The following is a 12,609-nucleotide window of genomic DNA, read 5'->3' on the forward strand; positions in this document are numbered from 1 at the left end:
GCCAATTTATTTAAAAATTCTTTGAGGTAATTGAATATATTAAAGCATTTTACCATTCAGGAATTGAGACAAATACACTTAGGTATTTAACATGAGTTCGTATAAAGAGAACAGAACCTTTAAAGTAACCATGAGACTTTCATTTTCCCATTTTAGGGAGGTTTTGCTTTATGCAGTAAAGGCATTACTTGAGTTTGACATGAATAAGGTCATATCTGCAGTTTCCAATGGATTGGAAACTATAAATCAGAAAAAAAAAAAAAAAAAATCTGTCCTAACTATTCCTAGGACTTTGGCAGTATGTCTATGACTCCACCTACACAGTTCTGTTTAAAGGTAGAAACAAACTTTAAAAGGAGCATCATATAGTCACTCAGAAGTGTGCACAGTTTTCCTAGGATCCCCAAGAAGTGAAAAAGCAGCCAACTCATGCAGGTTGTCACAGGCCAAGAGGAGAATTTTAGCTCTCACTGTGAATGAGAAAAGCAACCACTGGAGATGAATTGATTAAAGAGACAGAATGGGGCAGGTGATAGCTGTCTATGACAGCCACAGAAATAAATCCAGACTTCTCCAAAATCATTTCCAATGAAGCAGATCTTCCCAAACCACCTGACAAAGGAAGACTTCCTCACTGATTCTCATAGAATCAAGTATACATATATATAGCCACTCTGGTTTAGATTTCCTTCCCAGTTAGGTCTCTCACTGGACTTCTCACCTGAATCATTGACTCCATCCATTCACACCTACCTGGGTATACGCCTACTGTCTCCATTCTCCTTATATGCCTGAGATCCTTCATTTGCTCCAGAAAGGTGACCAAATCTGGCTTAGAGACCACAAGACCTGTTCATCAGAGAAAGGAATATTTGTTGTGCCAGAGATTCATCAGTTTCCAACCCAATATGTAGTCATGTGAGAAGAGAATGCATGGGTGGATGTTAATACAGCCTAGAGAATGATTTCCCCAAATACGTTATTGAAAGTACCTATATAATGCTAACTAATACAAAAAAAGTCAGGTCCAGAGATTCTGGTCAAGTGTCACTAAAGCAAAAGTAAGTAGTGGAAATGTGAAACTAAGAGAAGGTAAAACTATTCAATACCACAGAACTTACACAACCACCACCAACCTAGAAGAAGGAGGCAGATTACATGAAGACAGAAGAGGTTACAAGCATAACAAACCATCATGAAGGCTTTCTTTATAAACTCACAGATAGCCATTTCCCCTAGAAAGCAGAGATCTGAAACAAATGTGTGGAACAGAAAATTTCAGAAGACATTCTAGAAATGAAGGAACCAAAACCCTGAGGTTAGATAAGCGATTCTGGAAAGAAGTCATCCTCACCCAAGCAGGCCAGGTTCCTATAGTTCTCTACCATCACGTCCCTGTACAATTCCCGCTGACCGAGGTCCAGGCATTCCCACTCCTCTTGAGTGAAGTCTATGGCCACATCCCGGAATGTCAACCATCCCTGAAATACAAAATACAGATGCCATATTGCTGTGAGAACACTTCCTATTATGACCCATGATGGAAATGGCAAGTTCAGAGACATGGTTTTCATTTAGGAGAGTGGCTGCTATTAGACAAGAATATAATTTTTACACAATAATATTTTCTTTTGGGGGGTGTTAATTCTAGAAGGTCTTGTAGGTCTTCATAGAACCGTTCAACTTCAGCTTCTTCAGCATTACTAGTCGGGGCATAGACTTGGATTACTGTGATATTGAATGGTTTGCCTTGGAAATGAACAGAGATCATTCTGTCATTTTTGAGATTGCATCCAAGTACTGCATTTCGGACTCTCTTGTTGACCGTGATGACTACTCCATTTCCTCTATCTACTTGCCCACAATAGTAGATATGATGGTCATCTGAGTTAAATTCACCCATTTCAGTCCATTTTAGTTTGCTGATTCCTAAAATGTTGACGTTCACGCTTACCATCTCCTGTTTGATAGCTTTCAATTTGCCTTGATTCATGGACCTAACATTCCAGGTTCCTATGCAATATTGCTCTTTACAGCATTGGATCTTGCTTCCATCACCAGTCACATCCACAACTGGGTGTTGTTTTTGCTTTGTCTCTTCATTCTTCCTGAAGTTGTTTCTCCACTGATCTCTAGTAGCATATTGGGCACCTACCAACCTGAGGAGTTCCTCTTTCAGTGTCCTATCCTTTTACTATTTCATACTGTTCATGGGGTTCTCAAGGCAGAAATACTGAAGTTGTTTGCCATTCCCTCCTCCAGTGGACCACATTTTGTCAGAACTCTCCACCATGACTTGGGTGGCCCTGCACAGCTTGGCTCATAGTTTCACTGAGTTAGACAAGGCTGTGGTCCATGTTATTAGATTGGTTAGTTTTCTGTGATTGTGGTTTTCAGTCTATGTACTCTCTGGTGGAAAAGGATAAGAGGCTTATGGAAGCTTCCTGATGGAATAGACTGACAGAGGGGGAAACTGGGTCTTGTTCTGATGGGTGGGGCCATGCTCAGTAAATCTTTAATCCAATTTTCTGTTGATGGGTGGAGCTGCGTTCCCTCCCTGCTATTTACCTGGGGCCAAACTATGGTTGAGGTAATGAAGATAATGGTGACATACCTCAAAAGATCCCACACATGCACTGTTAGTCTGTGCTCCTAATCCTGCAGCAGGCCACCACTGACCCTTCTAGAATTACCACCCAAAAAAGATGTCCTTTTCATTATAGGGGATGGGAATGCAAAAGTAAGAAGTCAAGAAATACCTGGAATGATAGGCAAATTTGGCCTTGGAGTACAGAATGAAGCAGGACAAAGGCTAATAGAGTTTTGCCAAGAGAATGCACTGTTCATAGCAAATACCCTCCTCCAACAACACAAGAGAAGACTCTACACATGGACATCACCAGACAGTCAACACTGAAATCAGATTGATTATATTCTTTGCAGCCAAAGATGGAGAAGCTCTATACAGTCAGCAAAAAACAAGACTGGGAGCTCACTGTGGTTCCGATCATGAACTCCTTATTGCCAAATTCAGACTTAAATTGAAGAAAGTAGGGAAAACCACTAGGCCATTCAGGTATGACCTAAATCCAATCCTTAACGATTATACAGTGGAAGTGAGAAATAGATTTAAGGGACGAGATCTAATAGACAGAGTGCCTGATGAACTATGGACTGAGGTTCATGACATTGTACAGGATGATCAAGACCACCCCCAAGTAAAAGAAATGCAAAAAAGCAAAATGGCTGTCTGAGGAGGCCTTACAAATAGCTGTGAAAAGAAGAGAAGTGAAAAGCAAAGGAGAAAAAGAAAGATATATCCATTTGAATGCAGAGTTCCAAGGAATAGCAAGGAGAGATAAGAAAGCCTTCCTCAGTGATCAATGCAAAGAAATAGAGGAAAACAATAGAATGGGAAAGACTAGAGATCTCTTCAAGAAAATTAGAGATACCAAGGGAATATTTCACGCAAAGATGGGCTGAAAAAAAGACAGAAATGGTCTGGACCTAACAGAAGCAGAAGATATTAAGAAGAGGTGGCAAGAATACACAGAAGAACTGTACAAAAAAGATCTTCATGACCCACTGTCACGATGGTGTGATCGCTCACCTAGAGCCAGACATCCTGGAATGTGAAGTCAAGTGGGCCTTAGAAAGCATCACTATGAACAAAGCTAGTGGAGGTGATGGAATTCCAGTTGAGCTATTTCAAATCCTGAAAGATGATGCTGTGAAAGTGCTGCACTCAATATGCCAGCAAATTTGGAAAACTCAGCAGTGGACTCAGGACGGGAAAAGGTCAGTTTTCATTCCAATCCCTAAGAAAGGCAATGCCAAAGAATGCTCAAACTACTGCACAATTGCACTCATCTCACACACCAGCAAAGTAATGCTCAAAATTCTCCAAGCCAAGCTTCAACAATACGTGAACTGTAAACTTCCAGATGTTCGAGCTGGATTTAGAAAAGGCAGAGGAACCAGAGGTCAAATTGCCAACATCCGCTGGATCATCAAGAAAGCAAGAGAGTTCCAGAGAAACATCTATTTCTGCTTTATTGACTATGCCAAAGCCTTTGACTGTGTGGATCACAATCAACTGTGGAAAATTCTTTAAGAGATGGGAATGCCAGACCACCTGACCTGGCTCTTGAGAAATCTGTATGCAGGTCAGGAATCAACAGTTAGAACTGGATGTGGAACAACAGACTGGTTCCAAATAGGAAAAGAATACAGTCAAGGCTGTCTATTGTCACTCTGCTTATTTAACTTCTATGCAGAGTACATCATGAGAAACGGTGGGCTGGATGAAGCACAGGCTGAAATCAAGATTGCCAGCAGAAATATCGATAACCTCAGACATGTAGATGACACCACCCTTATGGCAGAAAATGAAGAACTAAAGATCCTCTTGATGAAAGTGAAAGAGGAGAGTGAAAAAGTTGGCTTAAAGCTCAACTTTCAGAAAACTAAGATCATGGCATCTGATCCCATCACTTCATGGCAAATAGATGGGGAAACAGTGGAAAGAGTGACAGACTTTATTTGGGGGGGGCTCCAAAATCACTGCAGATGGTGACTGCAGCCATGAAATTAAAAGACGCTTACTGCTTGGAAGAAAAGTTATGACCAACCTAGACAGCATATTAAAAAGCAGAGACATTACTTTGTCAACAAAGGTCTGTCTAAAAGGCTATGGTTTTCCAGTAGTCATGTACGGATGTGAGAGTTGGACTATAAAGAAAGCTGAGAATTGAAGAATGGATACTTTTGAACTGTGGTGTTGGAGAAGACTCTTGAGAGTCCCTTGGACTGTAGGAGATCCAACCAGTCCATTCTGAAGGAAATTAGTTCTGAATATTCATTGGAAGGACTGATATTGAAGCTGAAATTCCAATACTTTGGCCACCTGATGCGAAGAACTGACTCATTTGAAAAGACCCTGATCCTGGGAAAGCTTTAAGGCGGGAGGAGAAGGGGATGACAGAGGATGAGATGGTTGGATGGCAACGTTGACTCAATGGACATGAGTTTGAGTCAACTCTGGGAGTTGGTGATCGACAGGGAGGCCTGGCATGCTGCAATCATGGGGTTGCAAAGAGTCAGATACGACAGACTGAACTGAACTGAACATTTTCTACCATATTTTTAGCCCCAAGAAAAATGGATGAGATGTGATCCACAAACTACCACAGAAACTGTTATGACTTGGAAGAGGAATTATAAAATAATCAGATCAACACTGACATATTTATTTTTGAGTGCTGTCCTCATGTGACACAAGATAAACTGTCTATCAAAAAAAAAAAAGGGAAATATTTTTAAAAGCACATTCTGCTCCAAACATGCTGTGGTGGGCTCAGTGTGCCACATTTTTAATAACCTTATTTGAACTAGTAATGTTGAAAATTCTGCTCCATGAATGCCCATTTTCAACAGCAATGAAGTAGAATAGTAAGGAAAGAATTCATACTTGACTTTGAACTTTGAGTTCTACAGATTTTACAGGTCTAATAGGATTGTAACCTTGGTGGCAAGAATCATTTTAACTTTTTAGTATATATTATACATCTTTCTGACAGTTTTTCAGAGTCTTGAATATTCAACAGAAACAATTTAAAATCAATAATGTTGCTGTTGCATCTCTTGACAAATATTTTAATGGACATTCTTTAAATGGCAGAGCTGAAGTTTTACTTCACTTTATGGACACTGCTGCTGCTGCTGCTAAGTCGCTTCAGTCGTGTCCAACTCTGTGACCCCATAGACGGCAGCCCACCAGGCTCCCCCGTCCCTGGGATTCTCCAGGCAAGAATACTGGAGTGGGTTGCCATTCCTAGACTTTAATAAAACCCAGACAAATATACAGAGACAACTCTAACGAAAGTTAATAGAAATTTCTGTATTTGTAAATAATACTACAAACAGGAAAAGTGTTTGTCACTCAGTTGTTTCCTACTCTTTGGGACCCCAGGGACTGTAGCCTGCCAGGCTCCTCTGTCCATGGGATTCTCCAGGCAAGAATACTGGAATGGGTAGCCATTCCCTTCTCCAACGACTCTTAAAAAACAAAACAAAACAAAACAAAAAACAAGAAAAAAAATCGATGTAATCATGTTAACATGTTTATGCATACAGACATATACTACAATAGACTCTATACTCAGTAACAGTAATAGAGAAAAACTGTCATGTCAATAACATCAGGATAATTTCTAACTGATTAAAAATGTACATAAATATTTCAGGATGATATTATTTTAATTTTTTAAAACAGACTACATACAACAATATAAAATAAAGTGGAGCTCTGGTTCTGAATTTTTTAATTTCCTGAAAGTCTGTATCATTTGCACTGAACTATATTTTAAAACTTGACAGGGGCCGGGGAAGGGGGGAGGGGAGGGAACTTAACACTATTGAACATAGATAGATTAGCACTAATATGATTCTTGTAAACATTTTGGAAAATACAGAAATAGGATAAAACTATGTCTGTGATGTGAGCATGGAGTGTACTGGAAATGATCAGACTAGGGCTTGAGTGATGAAAACCCCCACTCCCCAAACCCAGCATCTCTACTAAACACAGGTGAGTGTTGTCAACTACAAACTGGCTCTTGCCAAGAGCATTGCCAGCAAGTGAACAAGGGCATTTGCCATCTGCCTCTGGGGAGAATGAGCCCTATGGAGCTGCAAGTGTTGACTTCAATCCCCTGAGGGAGTTCAGGTTGCATTGAGGCACTCTGTGGTCCACAGAATCTGGTGGAACAGGTCTTTAGAGAGCTAGATATTTTCAGGAACTGATTTCATGATCCCAGTCCTTGCATCTCTTCCTATCTGTGTGTGCTGGGCTTAGTCACTTCATTGTACTCTGTCTGTGGAGATTCTCCAGGCAAGAACACCAGAGTGGGTTGCCATGCCCTCCTCAAGGAGATCTTCCCAACCCATGGATCAAACCAAGGCATTGCAGGCAGATTCTTTACCATCTGAGCTATCAGGGAAGCCCCTTCATATCTAGAAGAAGAAAGAAAGTGAAGTCGCTCAGTCGTGTCTGACTCTGCGACCCCATGGATTATAGCCCACCAGGCTCCTCCATCCATGGAATTTTCCAGGCAAGAGTACTGGAGTGGATTGCCATTTCCTTCTCCAGGGGATCTTCTTGACCCAGGGATTGAACCCGGGTCTTCTGCATTGCAGGCAAACACTACCGTCTGAGCCACCAGGGAATCAGCACTAAATCACTGAACGGTGACATCAGCTCCTCATGACTGGAAGAAATGCTTTTGTCAAGTTAGCGCTTGACTGCACTGAACTCTCGGTTCACTAAAATCTTATACACCGACTTTCCCCTACCGCTGCTTGGAGCAGTCTCTCAGAGTTATCTGAGGTGCTGTCTCCTGGGCTGCTGTCCGCATTTTGCTGTAAATAAAATTTAACTCACAATTCTCAAGTTGTGCATCTGTTTTAGCCAACAGTGTTCATTGTTCAAAGCAAAGAGAAACTAAGATGATAAAGAGTTTCCCCATTAACTGTGGTAGTTATGCATATCCCTCAGATTTTCTTTCCAGGACCCTTTTTGAAGACAGAAAAAAAAAAAAAAAAAGTGCACTGGAATCTCATAGAAGCACCTGAATGGGTGAACATTTGAGGTCATGGGGTAAGAAGTACATGGGAAAATGCGTTATCACTGTCAGGTATTTTAGCAATATTATGAAAACCATGATCTCAATATATTATGAAAAATATCAGTTTTATGCAAATTCCACTGCATATATACCTCCCATGATCTGCAAACTAATAACACATTAATAGTACTAATAGTACATTATAGCGAGTTTTTTTTATTGATACAGAGGATAGTCTCTGGTACATTTTTCATTTCTGAAAATTTTCTGAAAAATTCTGGACTGCTGAGTTCATTCTACTTATACGGGCATTTTTTACTCCTGTTCTAAAGAACTGAATTGCATCCACATGTAAACTCATCACGGCATTTCCCCTACTTTCCTAGGACCCCAACACTGAACCACATTCCGATGGGAATCTCAGATATCCGTATTCACCAGTTGAAAGTCACTAATTCATGTTGAGAATTCATCATGGTCTGTAGAAAGCCAGGATAGAATGAAGAAAAGGCTGTGGGACACAAGGGAGAAGCAGTCTAAAGAGCCAGTCTTCACTATTATAAGAAAAAAAGAAAAAAGAAAAAGTTGATAACAACAAACCCCCAGGGAGAAAAACTGGAATCGGAGAAGTAAAGGTTTGCAGCTTCTCAATCCAGCTGTTTCAGGAGGAAAAGCAGACACAGCCCCAGACATGGGACAGGACATTTACCTGAAAAGCTGCCATTTCCTCCTCTTCTTCCTCCTACCCTGAGTCTTCTGTGGGGATATTATGTCCCAAACTCGCATACATGCAGAGAAAATACCTTTAGAGGCATCCACACAGCTCTTTCACCTTCAACTGCTGCAGTGAAAAAGAAGAGAAGGTCTTGTTTCTCTCTCCCTTTTCTGAGCTCTTTTCTGACTTCCTCTGACCCTGAGCTGTAGTTGGTAATCAAGATTAAGCTGATATGCTAATCACACCCTTGGTTTGGTGCTCACTTTCCCCACTCTCTTTGCAGACCACCCCGAGAGTTCTCTTTCTTTTCGCATTAGAGAGAGCAGGCCCCAGAACAATTCACAAGAGACAATGGGCCCCACTTCTCGGCTACTTGACTCTGCCTCTGAGGGTTTTTGAACAATGCAGCAGGAAGATGGGCTTCCAGGAGCCCTGAGCTGGAGCCCTCACCTCTGCCTGCCCTAGAGCTCTGGAGCGAGGGTTGAGAGCGGGATTTTCTCCAAACAAAGACTGTCAGCCTGATCCTGGGGAGGGGCTCTCTCTGGAATGGTGTGGCCTATGCCTGTGCCCTTGGGGGAGGGGAGGGGAAGGGTGAGTGTCACCTGGGGGCCCTGGGTTCCTGCAAGGCTTTGCTCTCAGAATTCTACCAAAGATGGCCCGAGTCCTTAGGTTTTTTTTGTTGTTGTTTTTTGCAGTTGTTTTTAATTCCCTCTCTAAACTGGGGACACAGGTTTTCACAAAATGCTTTGCACTGTGAACACCTCTCTGCAGGTAGGGGGCCTCCTACTTCAGAGCAGGGGCCTGGAGGTGTTTCCATCACAGCTTTCTTTAAAAATAAACCAGGGGCAGCAGTGGACATTGGGTTAACAGTGTGTATGTGCAGGGACATATGCCTTTGAAAATGATGCCCTAAAAGCTATCTCATGACCAACCAAAGAAATAAGGATCAGTGTTAGGTCATAAGTGAACTTACCCATAAATTAATACATGAAAGGGATTCTCTGGTGGCTCAGATGGTAAAGAGTCTGCCTGCAGTGTGGGAGACCCAAGTTTGATCCCTGGGTCAGGAAGATCCCCTGAAGAAGAAAATGGCAACCCTCTCCAGTATTCTTGCCTGGAAAATCGATGGACAGAGGAGACTAGCAGGCTATAGTCAGTAGGGTTGCAAAGAGGCAGACACGACTGAGCGACTTCATTTTCACTTTCAACACATAAAAATGTTGCTGCACTACTTCATGGTTGTATTTCTAGGTTTATGAATCATCTACTATAGTTTGTTCTCTGCTCTTTTTAAAGAGTTCTATTTTTTCACATCTTTAAAGGATAACTGACTAAGGGAAAATTAAATATAGGAGCATATCCATTTTTCTAATAGTATATATTCTAAAAAATATTTAGTGTGCATGTACCAGTACCAATATCTTAGATGATTCAGTTTCACAGCAGAAATGAGAGTAAGGTACAGAGATTTCCCATATACATCTTGTTCCCACACATAGACAATCTCCCTACTTATCTTTCCCCATCTGAAGGCACATTTGTTAGCACTGATGAATCTACATAGACATTAAGTAAAGTTTCTCGTTTCACCTTAGGTTTCTCTTTTAGGGATGTGTACAGATATCCTGGAATGTGAAGTCAAGTGGGCCTTAGAAAGCATCACTACGAACAAAGCTAGTGGAGGTGATGGAATTCCAGTTGAGCTATTTCAAATCCTGAAAGATGATGCTGTGAAAGTGCTGCACTCAATATGCCAGCAAATTTGGAAAACTCAGCAGTGGACTCAGGACGGGAAAAGGTCAGTTTTCATTGCAATCCCTAAGAAAGGCAATGCCAAAGAATGCTCAGACTACCACAGAATTGAACTCATCTCACACTCTAGCAAAGTAATGCTCAAAATTCTCCAAGCCAGGCTTCAGCAATACGCGAATCGTGAACTTCCAGATGTTCGAGCTGGATTTAGAAAAGGCAGAGGAACCAGAGATCAAATTGCCAACATCCACTGGATTGAGAAAGCAAGAGCATTCCAAAGAAACATCTATTTTTGCTTTATTGACTATGCCAAAGCCTTTGACTGTGTGGATCACAATAAACTGTGGAAAATTCTGAAAGAGATGGGAATACCAGACCACCTGACCTGCCTCTTGAGAAATCTGTATGCAGGTCAGGAATCAACAGTTAGAACTGGACATGGAACAACAGACAGGTTTCAAATAGGAAAAAGGAGGGAGTATGTCAAGGCTGTCTATTGTCACTGTCCTTATTCAACTTCTATGCAAAGTACATCATGAGAAACGGTGGGCTGGATGAAGCACAAACTGGAATCAAGATTGCCGGGAGAAATATCAGTAACCTCAATATGCAGATGATACCACACTTATGGTAGAAAGTGAAGAACTAAAGATCCTCCTGATAAAAGTGAAAGAGGATAATGAAAAAGTTGGCTTAAAGCTCAACATTCAGAAAACGAAGATCATGGCATCTGGTCCCATCACTTCATGGGAAATAGATGGGGAAACAGTGGAAACAGTGACAGACTTTATTTTTGGGGAGTCCAAAATCACTGCAGATGGTGAGTGCAGCCATGAAATTAAAAGATGCTTACTCTTTGGAAGGAAAGTTATGACCAACCTAGACAGCATATTTAAAAGCAGAGATATTACTTTGTCAACAAAGGTCCATCTCGTCATAGCTATGATTTTTCCAGTAGTCATATATGGATGTAAGAGTTGGACTATAAGGAAAGCTGAGCACCGAAGAATTGATGCTTTTGAGCTGTGGTGTTGGAGAAGACTCTTGAGAGTCCCCTGGACTGCAAGGAGATCCAACCAGTCCATGCTAAAGGAAATCAGTCCTGAATATTCATTGGAAGGACTGATGTTGAAGCTGAAACTCCAATACTTTGGCCACCTGATGTGAGGAGCTGAGTTATTGGAAAAGATGCTGATACTGGGAAAGATTGAAGGTGGGAGGAGAAGGGGATGACAGAGGATGAGATGGTTGGATGGCATCACTGACTCAATGGACGTGAGTTTGAGTGAACTCCGGGAGTTGGTGATAGATAGGGAGGCCTGGTATGCTGCGGTCCATGGGGTCGCAAAGAGTCAAACATGACTGAGCAACTGAACTGACTGACTCTATGGGTCTGGGCAAATGTATAATAACTTGTGTCCATTTAAACAGTTTAACACAATGATTTCATGGTCCTGAACTCAGGATATTAATAACCCCTCCTTTGCAACCCATGGCAACCACTGACCATTTTAATCTCTTCTACATTTCCGACTATGTTCTCAAATGGCTCTGTGGTAAAGAACCCACCTGCCAATGCAGGTGACCCGAGTGATGTGCATTCATCCGTGGGTAAGGAAGTTCCCTGGAAAAAGAAATGACCACCCACTCCAGTGTTCTTTCCTGGGAGATCTCATGGACAGAGGTACCTGGCAGGCTACAGTCCATTGGGTCCCAAAGACTCAGACACAACTGAGCACATAAGAACATTTACCTACACCAAAATGCCATGTTGTAAAAATCCTACTTTTTGTAGCATTTTCAGATGGGCTTCCTTCACATAGCAAAATGCATGGAATGATCGTCCATGTATTCTACGCCTTGAAAGCTTAATATAAAAAAGTTTAATGTCTACACCTGCACTTCTAGTCCTGCTCATTAAATAGGTTCACCAATAACATTTTCTAGATTCCATATCAGTTCAGTTCAGTCACTCAATCGTGTCCGACTCTTTGCGACCCCATGAATCGCAGCACGCCAGGCCTCCCTGTCCATCACCAACACCCGGAGTTCACTCAGACTCACGTCCATCAAGTCCGTGATGCCATCCAGCCATCTCATTCTCTGTCGTCCCCTTCTTCTCCTGCCCCCAATCCCTCCCAGCATCAAAGTCTTTTCCAATGAGTCAATATGTATGTTAATACAATATTTTCACAAATACAGAGACTAGAACTGTGGACACAGTGGGAGAATGAGAGGGGGACCAATTGAGAGAATAGCCTTGACATATATTCACCACAATGTGTAAAATAGGGAGCAAGAAGGAAGCTGCTGTATAGCACAGAGAGCTCAGCTCAGTGCTCTCTGATGGCTAGAGGGGTGAGATGGAGATTGTAGGCGGGAGGTTCAAGAGAGAGTGGGTATACATATGCTTAGGGCTGATTGATATAGTTGTACAGCAGAATCTAACTCAACATTGTAAAGCAGTTATATTCCAAAAATATATATACATCTCAAAAGAAAAAAAAAAAAGAAAAA

At 41.6% G+C, this 12,609-nt stretch overlaps 1 pseudogene; it reads right to left on the reverse strand.

Annotated features, from left to right (window-relative positions):
- The window catches only part of LOC138096928 (zinc finger protein 91-like), a 112,823-nt pseudogene extending 104,474 nt beyond the window's left edge, over nucleotides 1-8,349 (reverse strand).
- Nucleotides 8,350-12,609: the final 4,260 nt, after the last annotated feature.

Source organism: Capricornis sumatraensis, chromosome 20, assembly GCF_032405125.1.
Source record: "Capricornis sumatraensis isolate serow.1 chromosome 20, serow.2, whole genome shotgun sequence".
In the NCBI taxonomy this organism is placed as follows: domain Eukaryota; kingdom Metazoa; phylum Chordata; class Mammalia; order Artiodactyla; family Bovidae; genus Capricornis; species Capricornis sumatraensis.